The sequence below is a fragment of the Fukomys damarensis genome, unplaced genomic scaffold (assembly GCF_012274545.1).
Source record: "Fukomys damarensis isolate Sample0158 unplaced genomic scaffold, DMR_v1.0_HiC HiC_scaffold_23, whole genome shotgun sequence".
NCBI lineage: Eukaryota > Metazoa > Chordata > Mammalia > Rodentia > Bathyergidae > Fukomys > Fukomys damarensis.
The window spans coordinates 25,706,864-25,732,004 of record NW_022900935.1 but is presented as its reverse complement, the minus strand read 5'-3'; the positions used below and the strand labels follow the sequence as shown (position 1 = coordinate 25,732,004).

At 38.8% G+C, this 25,141-nt stretch overlaps 1 protein-coding gene and 2 pseudogenes across 3 annotated transcripts in view; 2 read left to right on the top strand and 1 right to left on the bottom strand.

Annotated features, from left to right (window-relative positions):
- LOC104852498 (phosphatidylinositol 3-kinase regulatory subunit gamma) overlaps window positions 1-25,141 on the top strand; it is an 83,295-nt gene that overhangs the window by 11,274 nt on the left and 46,880 nt on the right. The gene's annotated exons all lie outside the window — the stretch shown is intronic.
- Window positions 4,840-6,607, top strand: LOC104852613 (annotated as a pseudogene).
- On the bottom strand, window positions 23,005-23,352 carry LOC104852497 (annotated as a pseudogene).

Genomic DNA, 25,141 nt, shown 5'->3' with positions numbered 1-25,141 from the left:
GGATCGAACTCAGGACCTTGTGCTTGCAAGGCAAGTGGCATCACTGAGCTAAATCTCCGGCCCGCCCAGCTTTCGGCTTTTATGGACAAGAACGTTTTTATTATATATACCCTGTTACACATCAGCATGTTTCTGTAAGGTATATGTCTAGGGTTCAAAATTCTGACTTTAGGGCCAGGGATTTAGCTCAGTGGTGCCATTGCCTGCCTTGCAAGCACAAGGACCTGAGTTTAATCCCTGGTACAAAAAAAAAAAATCTGGCTCATAGCAATTACAAAGGCTTTAAGTCAGGAGTATTTTTGATATGTTGCAGGAGCAGCAGAGTAAAGGGGATAGGTAAGATCTCGGAAAAAAATGAAACAGTGAAAAACTTAAGGACTAAGTTTACTAGTAAAAATGTGGACTATGAAATTCATTCCTTGATATGACTACAAATATGTAAAAATAGAAAATGCTGAAGGAAAATACTACAATCAAATGAAAGCATCAATTTGATGAGATTATAGATAATTTTTATCCTGAATTTGTCACTATATAGTAAGAACAATATATTTCTTTTGGTACTAGTGATCGAACTCAGAACCTTGAGCTTGCAAGGCAGGCGGTGGCACCACTGAACTAAATCTCTGACCCAGTAAGAACAATATTAAAAGTACATGTAAGAGAGAGAAAAGTGGGGCTGGTGATAGAACTTAGTGATGGAGTCCTTGTCTAGCAGGTGAGATCCTGGGTTTGGTCCTCAGTAAATAGGGAGAGATACGGAGGGGTGGGGAGGAAGGAAGAGGGAGATTTACAGATAGATACTAAAGTTTTAAAAAAGTTATCTTTGGAAAGATAAATTTGGAGCTATCTCATCATTTGAAGAATTAGTAGCTGTGATTTTGTATTAGTTGTCATTACCAAATTAGCAGAAACTTAGTGATTTAAAAGTAAACAAATTTATTATCCTACAATTTTGAAAGTCAGAAGTCCTAAAATCAGGGTCATCGACAGAGCTCTACTTCTTGGTGCTGTAGGCAAAAATCCATTTCTTTCACTTTTTTTTTTTGGTGCTGGGGTTTGAACTCAGGACCTCACACTTGCAAAGCAGGTGGAGGAACTACTGAGCTAAATCCCTGGCTCTCTTTCACTCTTCTAGTAGTTTCTGAAAGCCATTTATTGTCTTTGGCTCCTACCTAGCCCCTTATTTTATTTCAGAGTCGGGAGTCAAATCTATCTTTGATCTCTGCTTCCATCATTACTTCTCTCAGCCTAAGAAGCCTCTTCTCCTTTTATAAGTATCCTTGTGATTACTTTGGCCCACTTGGATAATCCAGGATAATCTTCCTATCTTAAATAAGCAAACTTTTTTGCCAGGTAATGTCACATATTTATAGGTTCCACAAATTGGGATGTAGCCATATTTTGGAGGGTCATTATTATGTCTAGTGTAGACGAAATCTGAGAATAAAATGTCATCAACTCCCCCCGCCCTTTTTTTGAGACAGAATCCCACTGTGTAGCCCAGGCCAGCCTCAAACTCATGTGGTCGTCCTGCCTCATCCTCCAGAGTGCTGGGATTACAGGTGTTTGTCACTGTGTCCTTGACCAACCCTGTTTCTTATTGTTAGGTAAAAAATCAGAGTATAAAATACAAGATAGAGAGCCCTTACTAGCAGAGAATGTGCTTGGTGAATGAATGCCTTACTTTTGAATATTCTATGATATCTGACATGAACATCTAGTGTAAGACTGACCTGACATGATGGTGAGTGGTGGCTAAAAGACCATTGGAAACTTTTTAAGTCTGGCCTTTTGTGTACCATTGTCTTGAGAAGAAAAAGTAATATACTTTGTTAGAAGACTGGTTTGGATTTAGTGTTTACCCACTGTGTGATATCGAATAGTTCTCATTGGTAAGATGAGAGCAATAGTTCATTCACAAGGATTTTGTAAGACATAAAATAAAACTTTATGTGTACATACAATTCATACATATGTACACACAAAAATGTCCAACAAAGTAATATCTAGTATGTGATGTGTAGCAGGTTCTCTACACTGACCTTGAAGGTCAGTGTTTTTATAGTTAAAGAGATACAAAATATCAAAGAGGTTGACGGAAAGACTTGTGGTAGAGATTTTGCTTGAGGCAGATGCACTTGATAGAGGCTTCGTAGCTCTAGTGTGTTTGGTTTAAGATCAGGAGAGGTAAGATTTGGGGGCAAGACAAGTGTTGGACTGTATTTATAGCAAGAGTGACTTATCATCATTCTTTTTCCATGCCTCATTTTTACTTTTTCTATAGGAACATTATTTTTTTTTGTCCAGAATGACTTTTCCTCCCTGCTTTTAGTAAAATTCCACTGTTCCTCTTTCAGCATAATTATTCACCTCATCTGTACAGTAAGCTTAAATGATGATCATCTTACACAGTAATTCAACAAATATTACCAGATTCCTTATATCTGTGAGGGACTTAGTTCTGGAGATAACAAAGATAAACTGTATGCCCTCAAGGAGCTCATAATCTTATATTCAGTAAGTTTTATGTTAGAGGGTTGGGAAAAATTCTTTAAATCAGAGAGTAGGTAGTACTTAATAAGGCCTGAGGATATGAGACCTTTCATGGGAAAACCCTGCATGACCTTAAAAAAAGCTGGAAGCCAGGCATAGTGGTGCATGCCGATAATCCCAGTACTTTGGAGGCTGAGGCAGGAAGATTGCTGCGAGTTTGAGGCTAGCCTAGACTACATAGTGAGCTCAAGGCCAGCCTGAACCACATAGCAAGACCCTGTCTCAAGAAAAAAAAAAAAAAAGGCTGGAAAAGGGAATGTGGCAGATGTGGGGGTAGAGATGGGCATTTTATGAAGCAATATACAAAGATATGAAAGACTGTATGTTGGATGACCTGTGTGTATTTTGGTGTGTCTACAGTGAAAGGTGTCTGTGAGGAATAGGAAAATAAGCTTAGAAGAATGAGCAGAGACCAGACCACGCAGGACCTTATGTGCCATTTTGAAGAGTTTGAACATTATCTTATATGTAGTAGGGAACTCTTGAAACATAGTAGCTAACATTGTGTGGTTAGTTTTGAGACACAAACAGAAGGTAAAGAATCAGGAGATGGGTCTCTGGGAAGTTTGAGGATGGATTTTTTTGCGGTGTGGGGGGGTTGTTGAGACAGCTCAACAACTATGTAGTTGAGACTGACCTGGAACTCACTATGTAGCCCAGGCTGGTCTTGAACTCACAGTGATCCTCCTGCCTCAGTCTTCTGAGTGCTGGGATTACAGGTGTGTGCCACCATACCTGGCGAGGGTGGATTTTTGAAGAGGAAAAAATGACTATCAGTGCAAAACTAGAAGTGAGTATGTGAAATAATGATAGAAAAGCTTTTACCACGGGGGCGTGGTGGCACATGCCTGTAATCCCAGCACTCGGGAGACTGAGGCAGGAGGATCACCATAAATTCAAGGGCAACCTGGGCCCCCTAGTGAATTCAAGACCAGCCTGGACTACATAGTGAGCTGAGCACCTGTCTCAAAAAAAGAAAGAAATAAATAAAAGGTTTATCTAGACTTTTTGTTTGTTTGTTTGTTTTTATTTTTTGAGACAGAGTCTCACTATGTAGTTCAGACTGCCCTGGAACTCACTGTGTAGCCCAGGTTGGTCTTGAACTCACAGCGATCCTCCTACCTCAGCCTCTCGAGTGCTGGGATTACAGGCGTGCGCCACCATGCCTGGCTTATCTAGACTTTCCTATAGTTTACTAAGGAGTTTGTGAAAGCACTTTGTGTGTGTGTGAGAAAACACTTTTAAAAATAATGTTAAGGTAATAAACATGCTATACGTTGTATAAAGGTTTAGTAATGGTCAACTAATATTCTGGAGATGTATAAAGGTTTAGTAATGATCAACTAATATTCTAGAGATTGTCTTAGGTACAGCGATGGAAAAATACTCTTTTTGTTGTTGTTGTTGTTTGTTTGTTTTTTTTTTGAAACAGGGTCTCACTGTGTAGTTGAGACTGACCTGGAACTAACTTTGTAGCCCAATCTGTTCTTGAGCTCACAGTGATCCTCCTGCCTCAGCCTCCCAGTGCTGGGATTACCACACCCAGCAAAAAAATACTCTTAAATCAGAGTATTGGCCATATCTGTTCACCTACAATCATTTCATATGAACAAAAAAATTTATTCAGTTATACCATAAGATTGCTTTTTTTTTCTGGTGACTAATGATGTTGAGTATCTTTTCATGTACTAGAAATGTGCTGTGACTCTGATAGCTTTTTGGGTATTCTTTATGATTTTTCCTTTTCTTTTCTTTCTTTTTGCATAAATAGATTTATTAAGCAGAATTAAAGAAGTACAGACTCAGTAGGGAGTGTAAGTTCTTTAGGTTCTTGAGGGGTGAAGCTTTTTCTTAAGGGACTTATATAAATTCTTTATTATCAATAGTTTTCTTGGTTAAGAAGTAAATAGGCTGGGTATGATGGAGCACACCTATAATTCCAGCACTTGGAAGGTTGAGGCAGGAGGATCTCCGCAAATTTCAGGCGAGCCTGGACTACATCTTGAGATGCTATTTCAAAAAACCAAAAACACACCCCCCCAAAAAAGGAAACAAGTTTGTTTAGTTTCACATCAAATCATCAGCTTGGTAACTGGCCTTCACTTCATCGACTGGCCAGGCAAAGTACGTAATTGTGTAATAGTACAGACTTAAATTAGCGTCCCCTAAATCATCAAAACATGTTTATCCATGACTTTAACACTAGATATAAGTTTGTTTCTAGCAAAGTGGATTCCTAGGTACCGCAGAATTCATTTCACTGCAATGTGGAAGAGGTGAGGTATGGTTGATAACCGTTCAAACCTAACAAGGACCTCCCTTTCTCTGGCAGCTCTTCGGGCTCTGTCCCTTTGGTGTGCTGCAGTCTCTCCAGGGTGTCCCCAGAGCACTGTCAGTCAGCCCGGCACTGCAGCTTCTGCCTGTGGCCTCAGGTGGGCTCCTGGCAGTGGCAGAGGGCGGGGGAGGGCACGTCAGCCACCTGCCAGTAACGCAGCACTGCTGCTGCTTCCACTGTAGAGTGGCTGCCTGGGGATTGCAGGGTGGGTGGCAGCTCCTAGAGACCCACTGTGCTGCTGTTCCTCACCAAGGACCAGGACAGAGTGCTGTGCGGCCTGACACCACTGAAGAAAACCAAACTTTCACTGGAGATGTGGAGATAACTTTCTCCAGTGCTTATGTGCCATGGGCTCTTTGCTGCCCGAGCAGAGCCAGTGTCCTGACAGGGAGGTACGCACATAATCATCATGTTGTTATCAACACTGTGGAGGGTAGCTGCAGTAGCATGTCTTGAAAGAAGACCCCGGAGCCAAATGCTTTCCCAGCAGTACTTAGATTTACATGTGAGATTACCAGACCTTTTTTACAGGGAAATATTTAAATGAGTATAGATCCCTTGATGTAGATGAACTACAACATGTTCTTCTGTGCTGGAGTTACTGGTATGCTTTGGAAAGGAATTTTAAGTATTGTAATTACACCCTTTCCATCAGTGAAAACGGACGGAAGCACGGTGAGAACTGTAGCGTGGACTACCTGACAGATGTCTTGGCTAATGTTTCCTTGGACTTACTGGACTACAAGTCTGACTTTGAGCCAGTATTCATGCTGATCTCTACTCTGGTGCCTTATTCTCCTTACATAGCTGCACCTCAAGAGCAGAGGACTCTTCAGAATGTCTTTGCACCAAGTATTTCAGCATCCATGGACTGAACAGGCACTGGTTAATGAGGCAAGCCAAGACATCAGTGACTGATTCCTATAATGCATTTAGCAAAAGATTGGTAAAGTCTATTCTCAGTTGATTGCCTTATAGAGAAACTGATGAAGAACAAATTCATGGGGAGTTCAAGAACATGTACATTTTTTTTTAACCTCAGACAATGGCTCTCATACAGGATGGTTTCCTTTGCCAGTAGACAAAGGACAGCTGTATGAATTTGATATCAAAATGCCACTTTTGGTCCAAGGTTCTGAGATCAAACCAAATAAAACAAGCAAGATGCTTGTTCGCAATATTGACCTGGGTCCTATTTGGGACATCACTAGCTATAACTTGAATAAGAACAGATAGATGGAATGTCCTTATTGGCTACGTTGAGAGCCAGTAGCAATTTGGCTTGGCGATTAGATAGCCTGGTAGAATGTCAAGGATGGCTGTAGTGTCACCAAACCAGCCTGTCCATCTCTGAGTCCTGGAGCATCATGGTTTTCTAGACTGTACCTGTGAAGATACTGTAACAATACTTATGCTTGTGTGAGGGTGATGTCAGCCCTGTGAAATTTACAGTACTGCAAGTTTGATGACTGGAGGAGTTTGTAGTAGTCTGTAATCTGACTGCAGACCCAGACCAAATCATTTAACATTGCTAAAAGTACATACCCAGAGCTTTTAGGAAAGACGAATTATCAGTTAATGATGGCACAGTCCCTTTCTGGGCCAACCTGTATTACTTGAGGGGTTTTTGACCCTGGATATAGGACTGACCCTTGCCTTAAGCTCAGCAGTCCTGGCAGCATCAGGACATGAAGGTTCTCAAAACATCCTCTGTAGTGATGTGGAGTCTCCACAGTTGGATCCCTGCACAGTTCTTTCTGGTGAAGGGGTCGTAGTAGGTATCGGTAGGTTGTTTTCAAGACTGTGCCTGGAAGAGCTCTGGACTGGCTCTGTATTAGCTGATTCCTTGTGCAGCGTGTTAAATTGTGAACTCTGCTCATAAGTCAGGAGTGGCTGTCCTTGGTCTCTTCTCTCAGATGGTAACGAACATACTTGAGGTCTTTGTGTTCACCATGTCCTTTCTGTCCTGGTGCCACAATTTTTGATTATTCCCTGTGTGGTCAAAGTCTGAGTTTGTAAATCCACTCAGATAAATGACAATATTTGACCCAGAGTGAACATCTGTGTATCACTTTATCCATTTCATCTTGTTATAAATGAAACAAGAAGTACATTTCAAGCGTTTCATTTGTGCACATAATTTTTATGCCAGTAAGTCTTCCAGTGACTTCTCCCAGCAGGGTTAGTGGAGGACTCTCCCTTCCTCTGTGACTCAGATGGCTGTAATGGATAGTGTTCAGATTCAGAGATTCTTAACCCATGGAACATAGTAAGACTGGGTCTGTTTATGTTCTGTCTGCCTGTCTGTCTGTCTGTCTGTCTCTCTCCCCATTTGCCCCCTCTTTTTTTTTGAGACACGTTCTCATTATATTTCCCAGGCTGGTTTTGAACTCCTTATACTCAGGTGAACTTTCTTCTTCAGCCTCCTGAGTGTGAGGATCCCTATGGTTTTTAAATATTCAAAAAAGAGAGATAGTCTTTATTATTTTCAGTCTGGATGCTTTTCATTTATTTTACTGACTTCATTGGCTAAAACCTGAAAGTACAGTATTGAGTAGAAATGGTAAGAGAAAGAATTCTTATGTTGTTTCTGATCTTAGGGGAAAACGTTTTTTTACCAGGAAGTATAATATTAGCTATAGGATTTTTTTTTTCATCTTTAATTGAGTTTATTGGTACATTTTAGGGATACAGTACAGTTACATTCATTGTTGGGATCTTATACCTCTACATGACAAGTCTTGATTCTCATTTTTTCCCCTTACCCCTGCCCTCCCTTCACCCCCTCCTCCCCTCCCCATCTACAAACACTTTATTTCCATCTTTTCATTATCTCACATTTTTTTCTTTTCCCTTATTACCCTTCTCCTACCCATCCCACCTTCCCTACACCTTTAGCTCCTTTCTTCCCACTTCTAAATGTCAGTAATCTTCTTAGGATTTTATGTATTATTGCAGATTATTCACACCAGAGAAACAGCTGTAGGTTTTATATAGACATTCTTTATCAGACAGGAAATTTTCTTCTATTTTTGGAATATTTTGTCATAAAATGATATTTAACATTTCAAATGTTTTTTCTGTATATATTGAAATGATCATGCAGTTTTTGGCCCTTTCTTCTGTTAATAAACTTTTTTACCTTTATTGATTTTTGTTTGTTGAACCAACCTTGCATTCCTGAAATAAATCTCACTTGGTTATGGTATGTAATTTTTTTTTTTTTTTGTATCAGGGATTGAACTCAGGACCTTGCGCTTGGAAGGCAAGCATGGTGCCAGTGAGCTAAATCCCTGGCTTATAGAGGATTTTTATGTCTGTGTTCATAGAGATACCAGTTTATAATTTTTTTCTTGTATTCTTTTTCTGGTTTTTGGATCAGGGGAATATAGGCTTAATGGAACGTTCCATGGAAGTATTCCATCCTCTTTTGCTACATTTTCCTCCTCTTATGTCTAATCCTAGTTTTCTTCAGTTTTGTTAGTGACTTTTAAACATATATAAATGTTACTTCTTTTTTTGTTGTTGTTATTATTTTTAAGAATGCTGGGCTAGGGATTAGCTCAGTAGTGCTGCCACCTGCCTTGCAAGCGTAAGGTTCTGAGTTACATTCCTAGTACTCCCTTCCCCCAAAGAAAGAATGCATACTTGCAAAGTAATTGGTGATGTTCATAACTGAACCATTTGGGAATAGAAGTCTTAGAACTCCAGCAAAGAATTTTTGAAATTTCTGATATTCCAGTGAAATCTGTCTGAGAGATACTGTCCCTCAGTTGACCAAATATAAAGGCTTATAAAAATTAGGGCTGGGATTTAGCTCAGTGGTTCCACCACCTGCCTCACAAGTGCAAAGTCCTGAGTTTGATCTCTGGTTAGGAAAAAAAAAAAAAAAAAAAAAAAAATCAGGCTGAGTGTGGTGATACACATCTATAACATGAGCACTCTGGGAGACTGAGGCAGATGAATCTTAAGTCAAAGCCCCAGTTTAGTGGGCAGTTTAGTGGTTTAGTGAGACCGTGTCTCCAAATGAAATATAAACCAACCAACCAAAAACACAACCAAACAGGCTGAGAATGTAGCTCAGTGGGAAGGCCGTTGGTCAATCCCCGTTACCAGAAAAAAACAAAACAAAAAAGGATAAAAATCATATTTCAATTTTACTGAGACAAGAAGATCAACTAAAAGCACCTGCTGGTAGCTGCAGTTTTCTGTTTCAGGGTCAATAACTATTTCAACGGCTTTATTTGATTCAGATTCTGTGTAGTGATTGGCTTTTGTGCTTGTTTTCCTTCAGTTTTGCCAACATCTGATCTGGGTTGGAAATGAGCTCAAAGCAGACTGATGGGTGGAGCACAGGAATGGGTTAGTGTTACTGATGAGCATGGTACAGAGGAATCATTCCACTGAGGAAAAATCACATTTGTCTGTGTATGACCAAAGCTGTTCTGTAATTCAGTGTTGCATGCCAAATAGTCAGCAAAGCCTGGATTCAAATATGGCAGCCCACTGATGCTGAGGAGAAAAAATTTTTAATTGTTGTCTTTTTAAAGGAAGTTAGTTAAAGCTGTTCGTTTCCTTTTAGAAAGATGAAATGTTTTTTTCTCTCCTGTTTCCATAATTTAATTGTAGGCTTTCAGAAAGTTGAAGATACAGTCAGTGTAACATTTTTTCCCCTTGAAGATAGTTATTTATTTTGCTCTGAGTAGCTTGATTAAACAATCATTTTTTTCCTAAGTATTTTTTTTTCTTTTTTCTTTTGTGGAACCAGGGATCAAACTCAGGACCTTGTGCTTGCCAAGCAGGTGCTGCACCACTGAGCTAGATCCCCAGCCCCTCTAAGTATTTTTCATTATCTACAATTATATATATTGCTTCTTGACCTTTTGGCTAAGATCAAGTGTAGTATATACAATTATATCATAACATCTGGGAAGTTCTAATTCATTGGATTTTTATTCCTATGAAATGAAATAGATTTGTGAGTTTAGTAAATATATTTTAGAAATTGTTTTATATTAGCTTTGTATTTTGAATCTTTTTATAGTATCTGGTTATTCACAAATGTACTGGGAATTTTTTTCTTGTTCCTTAATTACAAGCTATGTTTACTAAACACTGGCTTAATGTTTCTAGAGATTGAAAATCCATTCTACTATTGTGATCAGTCATAGTACCATGGTTAAAATGTTCTATTTAAATAGTCAGAATTTCTTTTCTGATGATATATTTCAAGTTTGTTTTGTGCCTTTCTTTGATAATATCATTTTCCTTTTACAACATTTAAAGGGATAATCTTTTTATGTTGATATTTACCCTCAGTATTATTTAATAAAGATTTATGTGAATAAAACACTTTTTCTTAAACTGAGAATTTTCACATCAAGGATAATTGTAGAAGAAAGGATTTACTATTTGGAGGGCAAATACTAAGAATTAACAACATGACAAATCGAGAAAGGGAGATGTTGGGAGGTATTGCAAATATTTTTATTTTTCATTTGATTGATCACAGTGAGTAAACTATTCCTTAAATGCTTAACTGCAAAAAAGGAAACATGAATTAATAATAGTTTATTTCTTTCTTTTTGTAATAAAATTTAAAGGCAAATTCCAATCTACCTTTTTTTCACTTGTTTATTATGTATTTCTAATTATACTGAATTACCAGCTGTAGTTGAATGACTAGTTTCATGTTTGTCATTTTGGTTCTGTATATGATACTTAATCTGGTTTAGTGATAAATGAATAGCTAATAAACATTTTTGGCACCTGCTGTGTCCTCTTTGGTGAGCATATTTTGTGCCATAACAAGTTAAGGCGCTGAAATAGTTGTAGGGTCAGAACCTGAGCTTTTTCTTATCCTCCTGCCTCAGTCTCCCAGAGTGGTAGGATTACAGGTATGCACCACTGCTCATGGATCTGAGCCCCTTTGTAGTTTAATCTTAGTTCTCATTTTTATTTTATGGTGTAATTTAGCTTATACTCAAACCCATTTTGTACCTGGACAAAGGGCAGTAATCAGGAAAAAAAAAAATCCCCTTTGATTCTCAGTTTTTTTTTTTCCACTGCTGAGGGTTGATCCTCATGCATGCTAAGTAAGTGCTCTACCACCCCAGCCACACAAACTTTAAGGACCCTTTATACTCTTAAACATCACTGAAGAGCCTAAAGAATTTTTGTTTATGTATCTGTTTTAGAAATTAAAACTGAGGAAATCTAAATTTTTATTCATTAAAATAATCCATTACATGTATCATAAATAACATTTTAATGAAAAAAATCTAATTTCCAAAACGAAATTAGGTTAAATAATGTTCTACATTTTTTCAAATCGTTTTAATCTCATTTAAAGATAGACACATTCTCATATCTGCTTTCAATCTCTTGTAATATGTTTTCATTGACATCTGAAAAATTACAGTTATATAAATAGTTGCAAAAGGGACCGTATTTTTAATGTTAATTAATATTTAAATTCTTCCTTGATACCACACCTCAAACTTCCTAAGTGTTAGTTTTGTTTTGTTTTACCTTATTTTTTTTCCTGGTGCTAGGGATCGAATCCAGGGACCACTGTACTACATTACCAGCCCTTTTAAAAATTTTTATTTTGAGACAGGATCTGAGTAAATTTCCCAGACTAGCTTTGAATTTAAATTCTCCTGTCAGCCTCTTGAGTAACTGGGATTATAGGCAGATACCACCATGTTTGCTGCTTTCGTCTTTCTTTCTTTTCTGATGGTATTGGAGATTGAACCCTGACCTTTGCACTGGGCAACATTCCTAGCCATTTTTATTTTTTTATTTGAATACAGGGTATGGCTAAATTGCCCAGGTAGGACTTGAATTTGTGATCTTCCTGCATCAGCCTCCCTCAGTGCTGGGATTAGCATGTGCCACCACACCCAGCTCCAGTGGTAGTTTCTTGAAGACTGGTTGAGGATTCTTTTCCCTCTCTGCTTCCTGGCTGCCATGAGATGAGCACCCTCCTCTAGCACATGCTCCTGATGCTGTGGTACTCTGCTTTACCTCAGGTCCAGAGCAATGGAACCAGCTGACCATGGACTGAAATCTGAATCCAGCGACCCAAATAAACCTTTTTTCCACTAAGTAGATTTACTCAGATAGTATGATGATAAATAACTTCACCCCAAGGTCTTCTGAAGAGTCTAGTTAAAAATGAGAAGTATCAGTCCTTCCTCTAAGATTGTTCCCAGAGTGACTGATTCTATGTTAATGATGTGTGCATATTTTTGATTACATCACCTGAAAAAGCATGACTTTCAAGTTGGCATTTGTCCTCTTGGCACTGAACCCAATATGGAGGATGAAGCAGTGAACCAGTGCCTCCTGAATGAAAGGAAGTCTTATCACAGAGTATGTAGAACAGCTGTTCCTTGCATTTTGGAAACCTATTTTGCTTTCCATTGTTCTCCAGGGACCTTCCCAGCATGCCAGAGACTAAGCATCCTGTCTGCACAGGCAGCTTTATTATGTAGTATATTAAAAAGATCTGTAACTGCAAGTGCAAGGTCCTGAGTTCGATCCCCAGTAACCCCCCACCCCACCACATAAAAAGATGTATACTCAAGGGTCAAGATTGTTAAAATTTTAATTGTGATATAGAAGCTAGAGATTTTAAAAAATTAATTTTTTTGTTTGTGTTGAGTCAGGGTCTCACTTTGTAGAGGCTGGCCTTGGACTTACTGTCTAGCTAAGGCTGGCTTCAAACTTGCAGCAGTCCTCCTGCCTCAGCCCCACTATGTGCTGAGATTACAGGGATGTGCTACTACACCTGGCAAGAAAATTAATTTTTTTCACAGCTTCATATTGGACTTTTAAAAATATGTGTGGAAGGTCTTTCTTTTTAAATCTCTCAGTTTTATTGAGGTATAATTGACAAATAGAATTGTAAAAGTTGGAAGTGTACAATATGATTTGATATACATGTATATTGTGAAATGAGTACCATAATCAAGTGATAACTTATTATCACCTCACTTAGTTATCATTTTTGGTTTTGTTTTTGTTTTGGAGTGAGAATATTTTACCAATATATTTTGACTACTATAGTTTTTTAATAAGTTTTGAAATAGGGAAATGTGTCTTCCATTGTTTTTGTTCTTTTCCAAGATTATTTTGGCTGTGGGATACATTTTTATTCCATATGAGTTTCAGGTTCAGTTTTTCTATTTCCAAAGGGAAAAAAAAGATGATTACATTGAATTCCCAGATCACTTTGGGTGTATTGCTTCTTTTGGGGGGAGGGTAGTGCTGGGGATAGAACCTAGTGCCTTACATGTGCTAGGCAAGTGTTCTACCACTGGGTCACATCCACAGCCCAGTATTGTCATTTTCATACAGGTATACCTCACTTTATTGTGCTTAGCGGATACTACGTTTCACAAACTGACCATTGGTGATAATCCCACAATGAGCAAACCTTTTGGCATGATTTTCTAAAAGCATGTACTGACTTCATGTCACTGTGTCACATTTTGGTTATTTCCACAATAGTTCAGTCTTTGAGTATTATCATTTATATCCATTATGGTGATCTGTGAACAGTGATCTTTGATGTTAGCATTGGAACTTTTTGGGGTGCCACAGACTTTGCCATATGAGACAGGGCGTTGGACTGGGGATTTAGCTCAGTGGTGCTGCTGCCTACCTCGCAAGTGCAAGGTCCTGAGTTCTATCCCTGGTACAAAAAAAAAAAAAAAGACAGGGCCTTATGCATGCCAGGCAGGCAACTTAATTGATGAATATGTGTTTTTTACTCTTCCATCCACTATTATTCTCTTTCTCTTCTCTGTCTCTGTGTCTCTCCCTATTCCTTGAAGCACATTACTAAAATTAGGCCAGTTAATAATCTCACAGTGACTAAAATCTGTGTAAGTGAAAGGAAAATTTACATGTCTCTCACTTCATTTTATTACTGTTTTTAACTTACATCCTCCCATTTATGATAAAGGATTTACAGAGGATGCAAGCAGACAGCCAGATGGAATGGATGCACAAGACTGGGTACCTGGGAAGGGTGTGAAGCTTCCTTGCCTCTCTGGGGGTCCCCTCTCCAGAGCTTCCACTTTCCAACTATCCAGAAAGTCTTCAGACTCAGTTCGATTGTGTTTTTATGGAAGCTTCTTCTCTACATAGTCATGACTAGGCATTGGTGATGAACTTAACCTTAGATTGCTCTACCTTCTTTGGAGACTGGGGATTGGGGTTGAGACTCAGCCCTCTGTCATGCTTTGGTTTTCTAGTGAACAGCTCCTTCACAGCTCTCTAGGGGCTGCCAACCATCAGTTCATCATTAGCTTACAGATGACAGTTGTCTGCTCTTGAGTTCTCTTAATCCTTTTGCTGGCTACTTGAAAGCCAATACTCAGGAAACAAGAGTTGGTGAGAAGGAAGTCAGATTTATTCAAGGGCTAGTCCCGAGAAGGTGGAGAGCTGATGTGCTTAAATTCTGTCTTAGGGAACTTGGGTTCAAAGGGCTTTTATAGGGAGGAAAAGGAAGAGTGAAGGGGTGGGGATGGATAGGAAGGCTATGTGCCGAAAGGGGTTTTCATCATCCAGGGCTTGGCTTGCCTTGGCTTTTCTTTTCTTTTCCTTTCTTCTGAAATTGAAAAAATTGACTTTAGTCTCTGTATCAGTTAGTGTTTACTGGATAAATAGATGCAACACAAGATATACAACTATATAAGAATTTATAAGAGAGTGCGGAGGGTCTGTCTGAACACTGGAGACAGAAGGATTCAGTAGAAAGTCTGGAGCTCACTATCTGTGTGAGTCCGTATCATGAGGCTGATGGGTCTGCGATGGAAGCTGGGAGATGACGTTCCAGGTGATGACTGGAGCTCCTCCACAGAAACAGAAACCTCGTCTCATTTTAAATCAAGCACTAAAATGATTAAACTTAGTGAGGAAGACGTGAGGAAAGCTAAAATTGGCCAAAGCTAGGCTCCTTGTGGCAGTCAAATTGTAAATGCAAAGGAAAAGTTATTGAAGAAAATTGAAAGTGCTGCTTCATTGAACACATGATCAGTAAGAAAGCAAAACAGCCTTATTACTGATATAGAGAAAGTTTTTGCGGTCTGAGTAGGAGATCAGGGCAGCCACAACATTCTCTTAAACCAAAGCCTAACCCAGAACAAATTCCTAACCACCCTCGGTTTTCTTAAGGCTGAGACAGGTGAAGAAGTGACAAGAAAGATTTGAAGCTAGCAGAGCTTGATTTATGAGGTTTAGGGAAAGAAGTTGTGTCTGTAACATAAAAGAACAACACTAGGTGAAGCAAGTGCTGATGTTGAAGCTACTTGTAAGTTATCTGGGATCTGGCAAAGATAAATGAAGGTAGCTACATTAAACAAAGGATTTTCACTGGAAAAAATAGTCATCTGTTAGAAGTTCTTTCATATCAATAGAGAAAAATCAGTACCTGGCTTCAAAACTCCAAAGGAACAGGACGATTTTTGTCAGAGGCTAATATGCATTTACTACCGAGAGCTTCTAGGAATTGTGCTAAGTCTACTCTAAGTGCTATAAATGGAAAGCCTTGCTGACAGCACATGTACAGTACATTTTACTGAAAATACTGAGGCCTGCTCAGAAAAATAGAATTCTTTCAAAATATTCCAGCTAACATTGACAGTCATCTTGGTTATTCAAGAGCTCTGATGGAAATGTACATTGAGATTAATGTTTTTCTTTGTTTTTGTTGTTTGGCTTTTTTGGGGGATCGAACTCAGGGCCTCGTGCTTGCGAGGCAGGCGGCGGCACCACTGAGCTAAGTCCTTGGCCCTGAGATTAATGTTGTTTTTATGCCTGTAACATTTATTCTGCAACCCGTGAATCAAAAAATGATTTTTGAATTCTAAGTCTTATTATTTAAGAAAGGCACTTTTTAAAGCTGTAACTGCTATAGATAGTGATTCCTCTGATGGACCTGGACAAAGTAAATTGCAAATCTTATGGAAAGGAGTTACCATTCTAGATACCATTAAGTACATGTGTGATTTGTGGGAGGCAGTCAAATACCAGCATTAAAAAGAATCTGGGTGAAGTTGTTCCCCAGCAATCATGAATGACTTTCTTTTTTAGTATCAGGGTTCGAACTCAGGACCTTGCGCTTGCAAGGCAGGCAGTGGAATCACTGAGCTGAATCCCCAGCCCTCATGAATGACTTTGAGGGGCTCGAGACTTTAATGGAAAAAGTAACTGCAGAAGTGTTGGGAATAGCAAAAAACTAGAATTACAAGTGGAGCCTGAAGATACAACTGGGTGCTCTAAACTCATTAATGGATCAGGAATTGCTACTTATGAGTGAGGAAAAAAAAGTGATTTCTTGAGATACAATCTACTCCTGGTGAAGATACCATGGACATTATTGAAATGACCCAAAAGATTTAGAACATTATATTAGGTTGGTTGATAAAAAGCAGTATCAGGATTTGGAGGATGACTCCAATTTTACCAAGGGTAAAATGTAGTCAAATAGCATCATATGCTACTGAGAAAGTTTTTTCATTTCTTTCTTTTGGTACTGGGGATTGAACTCTGATCTTTGCACTTGCCAGGCAGGTGGTGGAACCACTGAGCTAAATCCCCAGCCCATACTGAGAAAGTTTTTATGAAAGGTGTCAGTCGGTGTAGCAGAGTTCATTGTTAACTTATTTTAAGAAATTCCCGGGGGTGAAGGGAGGGCAGAGGTAAGGGGAAAGAATGAGAATCAAGACTTGCCATGTAGAGGTACATGATCCCAACAATGAATGTAACTGTACCATATCCCTAAAATGTACCAATAAACTCAATTAAAGCTGAAAAAAAAAAAAAAATTCCCATAACCTCCACCCTTCAGCAGTTACCACCCTGATCAGTGAGCAGCCATCACCATGGGCAAAACCCTCCACCAGCAAAAAGATCATGACTCACTGGAGGCACAGATGATCACTAGACTTTTAAGTAATGCATTAAGGTATGTACATTGTTTAGGCATATTGCTATTGTACAATAGACTACAGTATATTATAAACAACTTTGACACACACTGACTCACTTTATTGTAAAATTTGCTTTATTGTGGTGGTCTAGATTTGAACCTGCAGTGTTAAATTTTTAATCTGTAGACATAACATGTCTTCTCATTTATTTATGTCTTTAATTTCTTCCCATAATATTTTGTAGTTTTTCATATTCACATTTTTTTCATCTCCTTGGTTAAATTTGTTACTTGCTAGGTATTTCATTCTTTTGGATGCTGTTGTAAATACAATTGTTTTCTTAATTTCTTTTCAGATTTCTCATGCTGGTTTGTGGAAGCAGCTGTTTTTTATGTGTTAATCTTGTAACTACAGCTTTGCTATTCTAGTAGTAACTATAACTTTTATTACCTGTAATAGTGTTTTGTTTTGATTTGTTGGGATTTTCTATGTTTTTTTTTTTTTTTTTTTTTTTTTTTGGTACCGGGCATTGAACTCGGGTCCCTGCACTTGCAAGGCAGGCCACTGAACAGCTGAGCTAAATCCCCAGCCCAGGGATTTTCTATGTTTTAGGATCGTGCTGTCTGCAAGTATATATTTTCCTTTTTCCTTTCCAAGTTGGGTATCTTTTGTTTTTCTTGCTTAATTGCTCTAGTTAGAATGTCCAGTCTTGCCCTCTCATTTGCATCGTTTTACTCAGGATCCAGAGTCCTATTAGAAAGATCCAGTTTGCTTTGTTCAGATTAGGCACCCATTCCTTAGCTGGAGACTTTGATTTACTGAGATATGTATACCTAGAGGAGAAGTTAACCTACTGGATGAAAGCAGGATAGAGTTACCAAAGGGAGATAGATACTCAATATCTAGAAAAACCCAAAACAGAATCCAAACAACCATTTGCTCCAAAGCCCTCTTTGCTTACAGTTGGTTCCACCTAATCCAGGGCTGGAACCCAGGCTCTCTGATTCATAGGCCAGGATTTTTGTCCAGTGTTCTAGCAGTTCATTGCTATAACATTTTTGCTGCTGGGTATTGAACTCAGAGCTCATTACTATTCTATTTTTGTTTGTTTCCTGATGTGGGGGCTTGAACCCAGGGTCTTTGCACCGAGCTATATCCCCAGCCTTTGTGTGTGTGTGTGTGTGTGTGTGTGTGTGTGTGTGTGTGTGTATCTCTGTATGTATATGTTTATTTTTTAATTTTGAGACAGGGGTTCACCAAATTTCTTAATTGCTTGGGCTTGGCTTGAATTTGCCATCCTCCTCTCTCAGCCTTCCAGAATGCTAGGATTACTGGCTTCATTGTTAGGTTTTACCACAAATTGCTTATTATGCCCAGTTCAATAAGTCTGAATTTTTAGTGTTCCCAGTTACCACAGTTTAATGTCTGCTTTAAAGTAGCATCTTCTATTACATAAATAATTTATTAGATGCTCAATTATGTTAAATGTAAGCTTCCTAAATTAATCTAAACATGTGCTGAGTACACACATACAGAATTTCATGAAGGTTTTACTCTTCATTCAAGTGCTACGTGTGGTGGTGCATATCTGTGATCCCAGCACTTGGGAGGCTGAGGTGAGAGATTGCCAGGAGCTCAGTGCCCAGCCTGGACTACATAGTGAGATCCTGTCCCAAAACAAAAACAAATTTATAAGAAAGGTTTTACTCCTTATCCAAGTAAAAATGGCTCATGGCATGCTCCTATTATATCCTGCCTCAGCATCCTGAGGATCTGGGGTTCCTGGTGTGTACCCCTGGGGCCAGCTGGGCCCTGGCATTGTTTTGCGTCTTGCAATTGTATTTCTGGGAGTTGATGTTTCAGCATGAAGAACCAAAGCACCTAGAAGTGAAAATACATTTTGTGCAAAGAAAAAATTTTGTGCTCACATCAAGCTTAGCATACAAGTTTTAGAGTTAGTTTACTTTGATAGCTAAGTAAAACCAGACCCTATTGGAGATTAGAAAAATAAACTACTTTGAGGAACTAATGACCATGTAGAAATAATAGTTGTTTTAATAAAAAAAAAATGTATAGAATTTCTCTGCAAGCAAATGTCAGCATAAGCTATGGATAACATAATACTTAATAAACTTCCTTCAGTAAATCTGTAATTGATAAATTTGGTTTCTTGGCTTAAAAACAATACTTCATTATGGTATTCATGTTTAAACATTTCCCAAGTTGTTTTATTTTTTAAAACGTTGGCTTAAGATTACTTTTATTCAAAAGCATTTGTCAAGACACGTAAATTATTTGCTTAGAAAAGAAACATCCAGAGCTGGGGATTTAGCTTAGTGGTACCACACCTGCCTCAAAAGTTCAAGATCCTTAGTTCCATCCCTGGTACTCCCCACCCCCGCCCCAACAAAAAAGGAAAAGAAACATCCAGCTGAGTATGGTGGTGCATACCTGTAATCTTAGTACTGTGGTGGCTGAGGCAGGAGGATTGCTGCAAGTTGAGGCCACCTGGGGGCTACATAGTGAGACCCTGTCTCAAGAGAAAAAGGAACATTTTTTCCTGTGTGAGAGACAGTCTGGGAAGTGATTAAGGGGAAGACTCTGAAATAAAGGAAGACTGCTTGGGTTCTTTTCATAGCTCCAGCCTGACAGATTGGCCAAAGGTTAGTTTCTTAACCTCTTTGTGCTTGGTTTTGCAAGTGTAACACAAGTGTAATAGTATCTACTTTATAAGGTTGTTCCAAGGGTTAAATTGGTTAATATATGCAAAGTGTCTGGAACAGTGCCTGGCATATAATATGTACTTGGTAAATGTTAGTTGTTATTATGCAACCCCACTGAAAAGTATTAATGCTAATCTTACTAAGCTTAGTATGGCAAGGATATAAGTGATTGTTTGCTTTGATAAACTTAGGGTTGACTAGTATATCAGGAAATTCCCTTACACATTCAACAAAATACTTACAGAGATTCTATCAGATGTTGGGAACTGTATTGGGTACTCAGGTTACAGAGATTTGGGCATCTGCCTGTTTGATAGACTTCCTTACTTCTGCTGTTTTCAGTAAAGGGCTCAGATCTATTTTTAAGCTTTGGTTGGTATTCTCAAGTCCAGAGCCTCTCAAATTGTTTTTCTAGACCTGTGAGTTGGCAGCCAACCTTTGTCTAATGGGGGTGGTTAGTTGCATGTTCACTTGATGGAGTTGGGGAGAACTGAGGGTCATAATTGCTTTTTCAACAGACTCTCAGCCAGTTCTGTTTTTGTCCCTATCCTTGAATCCTCTCTTCAGAGATATTTTGTGCCTCTAGTTGGACTTTCTCCCTTTAAGCTTGGGTTTCATTTTCTGCACTTTACCAAGTCAAATACATCTAGTGCTTTTCCCATATTAAAGTTTTGTTGCTATTACTTGTGCCCTCTTCTAATCTCTTTGCTATTGTGTGTTTATACCATTAAAGTGTATTTTATTGCCATCTGGGAGTAATTTATACATGGAACAAAAAACTTAATGTATTTATTTGATCTACTGTATTCTAATAACTACCTGCCTAATTTTTTTTTAACCCATAGAAGCTTTTCTAAAGGAGACATTTATAAAACTTGCAGGAGCAGCAGTGCTGTTACCTAGGAGATTTTCAGGCCCATTGGATTTAGAAGTCATGTCCTGCATGTACAGCACTCTGTGATTATATATGTGCCAAAGCATGAGAAGCACTGTGTATATTGCAGTGTTTTATACATATTTCATGCTCAAAATATATTTTCTCAAATAAATGCATGATAGATTATTTGTTGGACACTAAGAAGTTTAAAAAAAGGTCCAGTAGTTATAAATAATATTTTGGGATAAAGATACAGGTATTATTTGCAGCCAGGGGAGTTGATAAAGAGTATAGAGTTAAAAAGAGAGTGAGAGAAAAATAATGTTAAAGGGTGAATAAAGGAAAAGAGGGCATGTAGGAAGCTAAGGAAGAACAAAGAGGCCTAGCCCTGAATACTTTTTTAAAGTAAAAAATATCAAAATAAATCCACGTGGTGGCCCAGGCTGGCCTCAAGTTTGGGATCTTCCTGCCTCAGCCTTCTCAGTAGCTGGGATCACAGGCAAGATCTACCACACCCAGTTTATAATTAAATGTGTTTCTTGTGTCTTCCTTCTAGAGTTGTTCTTTTGCATGTTGAGAATGCCTTGTCTTTGAACCTTTCAGAGTTACAGCACAGTGCTTTATTTAGCCTGAATGTAGTTAATCCTTATATTAAGTGGGTAGGTGGAAAAATTCTATAGTTAGCAAAGTTATAGTGTAAATTATAGCTAGTTTTTAGGTCACATTAAATCTTTTCAGCTGGGGATTTAGCTCAGTGGTTCTGCCACCTGCCTTGTAAGCACAAGGACCCAAGTTCGATCCCCAGTATCAAAACAAAACAAACCAAACAAAAAAAATTTAAGGGCTGGGCATTTAGCTCAGTGGTGCCACCGCCTGCCTCGCAAGCTCAAGGTCCCGAGTTCAATCCCCGGTACCAAAAAAAACCCCAAAAAAACAAAAAATAGGGGCTGGGTGTGGTGGTGCACACCTGTAATCCCAGCACTCCGGAGGCTGAGGCAGGAGAATCATTGTGAGTTTGAGTCCAGCCTGAGCTACATAGTGAGTTCCAGGTCAGTCTCAACTACATAGTGAAACCCTGTCTCAAAAAACCAAAAAAAAAAGGTATTCATCCTATTTTGAAAAAAAGTGTGAGGCCGGGCGTGGTGGTGTAGGCTTGTAGTCCCAGTACCCAGGAAGCTGATGCAGGCAGATTGTTATAAATTTGAGGGCAGCCTGGAATACTTAGTGAGTTCAAGGCCAACCTGCATTAGGCAGACCCTGTCCCCCTGCCAAAAGTGGATAATAGCAAGTTCTTCTCTCATCTGTTCATTTCAGAAGTTTGACATTTTTTTTTAAAAGATACTTGCTTTGAGCTATAATTTACATATCTTACAGTCCACTTAAATTGTATAAATCCAATGATTTTTAGTACCAGCTCTGGTTAAAAAATATGAGTAAATAAAGTTAAAGAAAACGTATTATAGTAAAAGGCATACTGCCGCCAGGCATGGTGGCGCACCCCTGTGGTTCCAGCACTGGAGAGGTTGAGGCAGGAGGATCACAGTGAGTTCGAGGCCAGCCTGGGCTACATAGCAAGACACCGTCTCCTCCGCCCCCTAAAAAGGCATATTGCCATTAATCCCCTTGAGAGTACCCCCCTCACTTGGAACATACTTACCCTTGTCCAATTTTTCTCGCCACTTTTGGTTATTTAGGTACCGGGGATGGAGCTCAGGACCTTGCACTACCAAGGTAGATGTGGCACCACTGAGCTAAATCCCCGGCCTGTGTTTTATTTAATTTTTTATTAGTACTTGTTTGTAGTACATAATATTTACATTCTTTGTGTGGAGTTGGTAAGTGTGCATAACACATCTTAGTTCCTTTTTAAATCTCCTTTTCCTCCCCTTTCCCTTTTTTTCCCTTCATCTCCCTACTTCACATTATCCTTTATTTTGTTCTTTATAATTTGAGTTTCTCATATAAGAGGAACAATGCAATATTTAAGCTTGTGTATCTAAATTATTTCACTCAACATTATGGTCTCCAGGTGCATCCATTTTTGTACAAATGTCTCAAGTTTATCTTTCTTTATGACAGAGTAGTACTTCATTCTGTGTAAATACCAAATTTTCTTTATCTGTTCATCTGTTGGTGGACATACAGGCCACTTCCAAGATTATGTATTGTGCTGCTATAAACATGAATATGGGTGCATCAGTGTAATATGATGCCATATATATTATATACATTTATATAATATATATTGTTTTTTTAAAGAGTAGAATTAATATTTTATTGTCATTTATAGTCAGGTGGCAGTTGGGTATATAGTTTCCGTACTTCTTTTTTTTTATTTTTTATTTTTTTTTGAGACAGGGTCTCACTGTGTAGTTGAGAATGACCTGGAACTCACTGTGTAGCCCAGGCTGGTCTCTAACTCACAGTGATCCTTTTGCCTCAGCCTCCCGAGTGCTGGGATTACAGGCATGCACCACCACACCTGGCTTGTACTTCATATTTTTCATAAATAAAAAAATTAAAACTTTTACACAGCGGATAGCTGGTTATGTTCTTTAGAAAACACAATTAGACTAGTTCAGTGATGGTGGCTTCAAGCTTTTCCTTATTAGAGACAAAAACTCACCCACCTTTTCACCCTTTTTAAAAAACTGGAAGGCTGGCATGCATTTGACTTCACACTCTGCAGCAAGGTCCCGACACTCACCCACATCTACTTCAGGGAACAACACGTTGGGATGTTTTTCAGACAGGGAATGAAAGAAAGGCTTAATCATTTTGCAAGGCCCACACCACGTGGCTTAGAAATCAGCTACTACAAATCTATCTCCTGCAGCAGCCGAGGCTTGCTGAAAAGCCTCTTTGCTATCGATCTGCTGCACCATTTTGGCTGCTGGGGATCTGACCAGCTACCGGTGCAAGAGATGGAAGTGGATTGAAGGTGTGGGATCTAGCTTCTTGTTTTGTTTTTTGAGACTGGGGCTTGCTGTGTAATCCATTCTAACCCTGAACTCACTATGTAGCCCAAGCTGGCCTCAAACTCAGGGTGATCCTCTTGCCTTCTTGCCTCAGCTTCCCATGCTGTGATTACTGGTGTGTGCTACAATGCCTGGTTAATATCTTTAAATCTTTTGGGAAGATACCTAACAGGAGTAGATGGGTGAAATGGAATTTCTAGTTTTAATTTTTTGAGGAATCTCCATACTGATTTCCATAGAGGTCATACTAATTTACATTCCCACCTACAAAATAGAAGGGTTCCTTTTTCCTCAAAGCATCGCCAGCATTTCTTGATACCTGTTCTTTCTGGGGTAAGATGGAATCTCAGTGTTGTTTTAATTTGCATGTCTATAATGGCCAGTGATGTTGATCATTTTTTCATGTATTTGTTGGCCATTCGTACTTCTGTGAAGTTTCTTTTCATCTCACTTGTCCATTTTTGGATTGGGTCTTTAATTTTTTTGAGGGGGGTCTTAAACTTTTTTGACTTCTTTATATATTCTAGATAATAGGCATTCCTCTGTCTGAGGAATAGCTGGCAATTTTTTTCCCCATTCCATAGTTTTTTTTTTTTTTCACTCTGTTGATCATTTCTTTTGCTGTGCAAAAAAGCTTTTTCATTGTGATATGATCCTATTTGTTGCTTCTTGGGACTATTGCCTGTGCAACTAGGGTTCTTTTTAGAAAGTTCTTGCCTACACCTGTGACTTCAAGAGTATTTTATCTTCCAGCAGTTAAGTGTTCGATGCATCTTGATTTTAGTTTAGTAGATGATGAGAGAGATGAGTCTAGAGTGAATCTTCTGCATATGGATGGCCAGTGTATTATTTATTAGAGAGGTAGTCTTTCTTTTTGGTCCCTTTGTCAAGATCAAATAGTTGACTGTCCTTGGGGTTATTTCTGGGTTTTTTTCTTTTTTCTTTTTTTTTTTTTGGTACTGGGCATTAAACTTGGACCTTGCGCTTGTGAGGAAGGCAGCGGCTTGGGGTTGTTTCTAAATCTTCTGTTCAGTTCCATTGATGCTCATGCCTGTTGTTGTGCCAGTAGTACCATGCTATTTTTATCACTGTAGCTTTGTATTATAACTTCAAGTCTGGGATTGTGAGGCCTCCTGCTTTGCTCTCTTCCTTGTTATTGACACTTTTTGAAGCAGTTCTGAAGTCATCTTTTACAAGGTATGATAACATTTTTTTGGTGAATGTTACTGCCAAGTGCCATCTAATGGAGAGGCAGGCTCCTTATCTATTTTATACTGGATCTAGCAAGGTGGGACTTCTGGTTAACCAAAGTTAAAATTACCACAAGACATAGACATTGTGAATTGCTTAAGGACATTATCAAGTCAGCCACCTCAGTGCAACTAAAGACAGTCATGAAAAAGGACCTCCAGAACTGCTTCAGAAAGTGGCAGAAACATTGGGATAAGCGTGAAGTGAGCAGGGAGTGTCTTAAGGGGGATTCATGACAGTGTGCCTTTTATTGTAACACATTTAAAAAAAAATAAACATTTTTTGATCACCTCCTGTATTCACAGAGTTGTGCAACCCTCAGTTGATTTTTGCAAGCAACAGTTGTTTTTGGAATATTTTCATTACCCTGAAAGAAACCCCTGTATACATTAATACATCCAGAGTCTCTTCCTATTCCCCCTTAACCCCTCATTTTAGACATTCGTTAATCTACTTTTTTTCTGTATAGATTTGCC